The sequence below is a fragment of the Sarcophilus harrisii genome, chromosome 1 (assembly GCF_902635505.1).
Source record: "Sarcophilus harrisii chromosome 1, mSarHar1.11, whole genome shotgun sequence".
Classification (NCBI taxonomy): Eukaryota; Metazoa; Chordata; class Mammalia; order Dasyuromorphia; family Dasyuridae; genus Sarcophilus; species Sarcophilus harrisii.
In genome coordinates this window covers 430,923,669-430,930,797 of record NC_045426.1, presented here as the reverse complement: position 1 = coordinate 430,930,797, position 7,129 = coordinate 430,923,669, and the positions used below count along the sequence as shown (strand labels likewise).

Below are 7,129 nucleotides of genomic sequence, written 5' to 3'. Positions count from 1 at the left end.
TATTTAATGAGTCTTAATTAATTAGTCCCTCTAAATTATTTCAGTCCATCAGCACATAGAAATACAATTTCAAGTTGTTATTTTCTTTTTATGTTCTAAGAGTTCAGAAGTTAGAACCAAAACTGTATAAGCACATTTACAAGTGAGTAAATCCATATGTTCATCATTGGTTAGAGAACTCAGTGGTACATCTCAATCATACAGCTCATCATACCCATGGGCCTATGAAACTATATTTATTAGCTGTTCATGAAACTGCCACCTGAGTAAATACTTAAATAAAAATATGGTGAAGAAACAAAGTCTTTGTTGTATCTACAAGAGTAGACCTTCCAAATTTCATAGTTCATTGTTGTAAATCCCCTGCACCCCAAGTTCAAATTATGCCTTTCAGAAAAAGCAAATTGCTCAATCTCAACACAGATCATTAATGCTGGAGGATTCTTTAAAGCTTATTTAGTCAAATTAGTTTCATGTTGCAGATAAGGAAACAGAAACTAGAGTTGAACTTCCCAGAGTTAAATAACTTTTCAAAGTCATGCAGGAAAACAATGGTAAAATTTAGACCAGAACACAAATTGACTGACTCTCAGACCTGTGAGTTTTCTACTATGCCAAAATAGTTTTACATTTATCTAGCATTTTTACAAGGCTACCAGATACCCGATGTATACCACCCCAGGCACCTTGAAGTCTGCTTGAAAGACCACTTAGTAATTACCCACTTTTTAAACAAGCTTGGCTCTGTGGAAACAAGGCTACATTCATGGTTTCTATAAGACAAAAACTTGGTCCTCAGGGTGGGAACATAGGAACCAGCTTTGGCCTTGCAGAAATCCTAGACCCAGACTTGTTTAAAAAGTGGTTGGTGATTGAGTGGTCTTTCTCACAAACATTAAGCAGTTTGGCCAAAGCAGTGTATGGGCCAGTGGCTGAAGAGGCTTAGGCATTCTATATGCCATGACAGCCCCAGAACACTTTGGAAGCTAAAGAGTGACACAGGTGGTTCTGACTAGTGTGTAATTGGTACTTATCAACCCTAGAGTCTTAGTAACAGATGCAATCAGCCTTTCTCCTCCCAGATAAACTCCCTTCAGCCCTACAATATTTTTTTATAGGTGTGATGCATTGTTTTATTTGGTTTTTGTGTTAAATAAAATGATCAGATTTACTAAAAATAAAAATTTGGGGTGGGACTAGCATTATTCCTAGGAAATCCTATTCTTCTAATCCATGTCAAGGAACAACTAGATAAAAGATACATATGAAGGAGAGACCATGCAAGGTGATTTTAGAGAAGAAGACAAAAATAGGAAAGACCTCTTTCAGAAGGTGGCTCTTTGAGCTGAATCTTGAAGGAAGAATGGAATTTCAACAGGGTGAATAGCCAGGGCAAAGGCATGGAGATAGGACATGGAGTATTATGCATGAAAACAGAAAGTAGATTTGGACCTGAGTTTCAAGATATGATCAATGTGCAGTCAATCCTCAACTTTCATGGAAGTAACATCCTAAAAACTGGGAGAAAATTACAATCATCAATACTAATATGGTGAACTTATGAGAAATAAGTCATTAGGTTCCTGGCCACCAAAAACTGTAGTATTTTACTAGACATTACTGGAAATTCACTTTCTGTATATAATTATTCATCACAAAACATTAATTCTGATAATATGTCCCTTTCCTAACAATGACCAGGAAATAATCCATAAAATACAGTACACAAAATAAAAATAGTAAAATGCAAAACCATTTTTCTCACTAATAATTCCCTAGAATTGTGTGGCTTTTTTTGTGCTAGCATACCCCTCAAAAAAAATCCAACCCAAAATATTTATTTTAAACAGTTTTCACTTTTATAATATGAAATCTACAGAACCATAAATACTGTGCCGTAAATAAAATTCTCAAAACAAAAAACATTTTTAATTGAATCTTCTCTTTCACTGTGCCCTTTGAAAACCAAGGGAGAGATTTCTGGGAATTAGTCAATACTGTTGGAAAATACCCCCACTGGCAAAATCCTGACCTCATCTCTTACACTCTCCTTCATGATTGGTAAATGGCATTGGAGATCATGAAGGATGTGCAAACTTGAACTAATCCAACAAGCATATTGGCTTCCTGTGATATTTAAGATCCTTAAGGGCCTCAGATTATAGGAGCATATCAGAAATGAGTTAGTGTTTAATATTTAGACTGTATAAATGATGGGATCAGTGACCTGAACATCTCTTGCCAGCTGGGCAATTAGGCTGACAGTGACAGCAGACATTCCAGCACGAAGTTTATCTAACAGTTTTATTTTCTCATTAAGTCACATCATTGACTTGGCAGGCTTGCACTATGCTTTGGGGGCATAATTGCATCAAAAAACTGGAGTTTTAAAGGCAATAAAATTATGCAATGAATTCACAGGGAACTCTTTACAGCATTGGGGGAACAAGATCAATGAAATGCATTTTTTATCTACTGTGCATATCTTTAAATGTGTAGTTGCCAAAGTGCAAGTGAAAATGAAATTATTAATAAAATCACATGAATAAACATGAATCTGAGGATTGATTGTATAACAAAACTAAAATGATAGGAAGGGCTAAACTAAGAGAGAACTTCCTAGGGCATACAGAGACATTGGTGTCTTTAAGGCAAATAGGTGCCCTTGAGCACATATTATGTTTTGCTGACCTCCCATAGCTTCAATAATTGTCAACAATTGTTTAATTGAATGGTACAGAAAATGATTGATCTCCTTCTGCCTTATCTGCCTGTTCTTGAAAGCCTATACCTCTCCTCTTAATCATTTGTTGCACTTAGCATTTAAAAATTTGAGAAATTTAAGAGACCAGAATTGTGTGGTATTTAAAATAGTTTTTAGAACAGTACCAGCTCAGTGGAAAGAGTGCTAGAGGTTGTGTCTAAATTGTAGCTTTGCCATTTGCTACTTGAGTGACTTTGGACAAAACACTTCTCTATGGGTCTCCCATTTTCCCATTTTATAAAATTTGGTAGTTGGACTAGATGCTTTATAAGGTCCCTTGATATTTTAGTAGCTGTTGTTATAGAGGATAGGCTCATGACAATGAGATTGCCACTTGCATTAAAGTGGCTGTGTTCCCACCATGATGAACCCTGATGAGATCAATGAAAAACTTTATGAAGAATTAAAGATCCTCATCATCAATGTGCTGAAAGAGGACAAGCTTATTATTATGGGTGACTTTAATGCTAGAGTAGGCTTTGTGGATGTATCTTTGTAGCAAACATTGGCATTTCATAGACTTTGTCATTGTAAGAAGAGGCATATAGAATGTGAAAGTGATGAAGTGTTTATATAGAATGTTGTTCTGGTCATAGATTTATCCTCTTTAAGCCAAGTATTTTCCTTAAAAAAAAAAGCAGCAGACTAAGGCTTAATGTCAACAGATTAGGTACTTTTCTGATCATAAACAATTTAATTGGTAACACACAGTTGTCAACAACGGACAGAAAAGGAGTAGCTAGCTTTAATAGATTTGGTGTATAGCAAAAAAATAGTTACTCATCTGGATCAGAACACTCACAAATATCAAGACTGGTTTGATGAAAATGATGGGAAAATACAGAAGCTGCTAAATGAAAAATGAAAACTTCACAGGATATAACAGCAGGATAGTTCATCAAAAGGCAGGGTTTAACTCCATCAAAAGTAAAGTCAAAGAGGAGCTTAGACAGATGCAGGAAATTCTTGGCTCAGTAAGAAGACCAATGAAATTCAGTTTTATGCTGATGGTAACAATCCAAAGTACTTTTATGATTTCCTGAAGGATATTTATGGGTCAAAGACATATAATGCATGTCAACTACTCAGTGTTGATGGAGCCACATTGATTAGTCATAAGGACATGATTCTGGAGAGATGGTCTTCTCCACAGCCTGTTATCAATCAATGTTGAAATCATTAACCATTTACCTCAGGTTGAAGTCAATTTCTCTCTAGCCAAATTTCCAACTAAAAAAAAGATTTTGAATGCCATTTGGCTCCTCTTGTGTGGCAAAGTGCCTGGTGCTGATTCTATTCCAAATGATGTTTACAAGTTGTTGTTGATGATGGAATCTATTGCTCATATGAAAGCTGACTGAAGTTTTCAGTTATATGGCAAGAGGAGTTCAAGGATGTCTCCATTGTCCATCTCTATATCAATAAAGGAAATAGGTTGTTCAATGACAATCATGGGGCTCTCTCTCTTGGTCAGTGCTGGCAAGATTCTTGCTAGAGTCCTCCTTAGACTGAGCCTTCACGTGGAAGATGGCCCATCCATCTGAGAGCAAATATGGCTTCATAAAGCTCATAGAACGATTGACATGGTGTTTTTTTCATCAACTCCAAGAAAAATGCCAGAAGCAGAACAGAGGTCTATACACAATGTTCATTGATCTAGCCAACACCTTTCATACTATTGGTTATGAGGGCTTATGGAAAATTTGGATGCCCAGAGAAGTTTGTCAGCATCCTATATCTATTTCATGATGGCATGCTTGTCCATGTCCAGCTCAAGCTTTTCCAATTGCCAGTGAAGTGAAACAGCTGTGTTCTTGCTCCCATGCTTTTTATCATGATATTTTAAGCAATGTTGTCAGATGCCTTCACTCAGGATGAATATGGCATCAAAGTCAGCTACCACACTGATGGTAAATTATTTCACTTGAAAAGGCTACAAGCCAAGATTTAAGAAGGAGAGTTGGTGCATGAGTTTTTGTTTGCAGATCCTTGTGCACTCGGTGCAGCCTCTGAAGCTGAGATGAAACAAAGTATAGATTGATTTTGCTAATTTGGCAAGTAAACACAGGTAATCCACCAGTCAAGACCACACTATCCATCTGTTCCATCATTGATTACAATGGAGAAATTTTGAATGTTGTAGATAAATTCACTTACCTTGGCAGCATACTTTCCAGGGATGTCTGGAGTCAGGAAGATCTGAGTTTAGACACACACTAGCTGTGTGGCCCTGGGCAAGTCGCTAAATAGTTTGCCTCAGTTTCCTCCCCTGTAAAATGATCTGAACAAGGAAATGGAAGAGTACTCCAATATCTTTGCCAACAAATCCCCAAATGAGGTCATGGAGAGTCGGGACATGATTAAAAAGGATTGAACAATGAATGACAGTAGATCAAGAATCACAGCATAAGCAGCTGCATGAGGCCATTTGTGTGCTCACAGGATGGTAATGAGAAAAATACATTCTATAAACTAGTAGTAGGTGCAATAAAAATGTCAACTATTAATAATACTAACTTTGACAACGTTTTATCTAATTATTTTATACGTATCTCTTTTGATTGGTACAACAACTCTGTGAGCTAGGGGCTATTATTAACTCCATTTAATAGATGAAGAAACTGAGACTTAGAGAAATTAGGTGATGTAGCCAGTATTACGCATCAAGTAAATGTCTAAGCTAAGTTAAACTCATGTCTTTCTAGATCCAAATCCAGTGCTTTATCCACTATACCAAGCTATCTTAAAATTAAAAGGAAAATTTAGAAATTATGTCCCTGCCTCACTCTCTACTGTCTTAGTCCATTTCTAACTCTTACTTCTCCCCTTCCTCAAAACTCATGGCTTTTCCCTTTCCAGATTTTCGACCATGAAGCTGACAGATGAGTCCTTGAGGATTTTCTGAGTGCCCAAAATATATTGGGAGAACTCAGATAAGACTAACTGTTTCAACTTTAGTCCCAATAGCTAAGCAATCATCTCTACAGCAAAGATGACTCCATTGTCTTATATACCTGTAGAAAGGCCCAAACCAAGAGAACTCTATATAGGAAGAAGTATGGAGTAGATCTTGTCAGAGATGTATACTCATGCTGTAAATATTGCCATATGCATCTCCAACAAAATAGATGACACCGTCTGTTACCTGTCCTTGCAATACGATATATCCAATACTTTTCAGGACACAAGAGGATAGGGGCCTTATCTATGTCACTAATTGATGAAAAGTGTATCTGCATCTTTAGATAAAACCATTTGACTCTGGAATACTCAAGTCTTTAACTTTCAAGACCAAATGTATCATCAGGGAAGCCAGTTTGTGCTTTTTACACAGAAGGAATCCTTTTTGTTGTGGGGATAAATTCTGAGACTGTGAAACTTTATGACCTTAGAGTTTTTGATAAGGGGTCACTTGCAAATTTCAAGGTGCAGGAGGACAAGACCTGTGAATAAATAGGCCTAAAGTTTGGAAATGATGGCAAACATACCCTCAAAACTATGAAAGGCAGTTTTATCCATCTGATTGTTTCATTTAAAGGAGTAGTGATATATTCCTTCAGAGAATAGGATGACAGCAAAGATGACATTTTGGAAGCTCTCTAGTTTCTCAGTTTATCATGATTGGCTCTGACATAGCAAGGTTCATGTCTGGATGGAGAAAGTGGAATAAAGGTGGTTGAGTTAAGAAGAGAACATAATGGCCCCATAGCCTGTTTGCAATTCAACCCAATGTTCATGACCTTTGCCAGTACTTGTTCCAACATGGTGTTCTGGCTGCCCACCATGAATGACTCATAATGACTCTTAGACATTAGTGGTGCTAGCAAGTTAAAAAGCAACAATGAACAAGTAAAGGAATTGAGATTTTTGTTCTGGTCTGAAGATCCTTCCATATAGCCCTTTTAATGAACATCTATATAAACTTTTTAAAAAATTCCTTTGCTGCATTCCTTCAAAAGAACTACTGGTACTATAAAGATAAAATGTGACCTAAACACTCTGACCATGAGCTCATCATAAAGCTTCTTCTTTAGGGCAAAGCTATTTTAGATTCAGTATATTAGTCTCTCCTTTTGAAATTCCTGCTTGATAACTTACAAAAGCTTTATATATTCTTGTTCTCACCTCATGAATGCATTAAAATCTATGGGTCTGTTTTTAAGGTGCCAGTGCATATGATTATTGAATGTCCCCAGTACTGTGGCTTTTTTTCTATAGTTATCATGCTTCTTCTGTGCCAATTTTTTTCTCAATAGAATTTTATTTTTCTAAACATATTTAGAAAACATATTTTCTAAACATATCTAAATACATATAGATGTAATATCTAAACTTATTGAAATAGTTTTCAATATTCACTTTTGT

At 36.3% G+C, this 7,129-nt stretch overlaps 1 pseudogene; it reads left to right on the top strand.

The window, feature by feature from the left end:
• Positions 1-5,633: 5,633 nt before the first annotated feature.
• Positions 5,634-6,562, top strand: LOC100918001 (annotated as a pseudogene).
• The last annotated feature ends 567 nt before the right edge of the window (positions 6,563-7,129 follow it).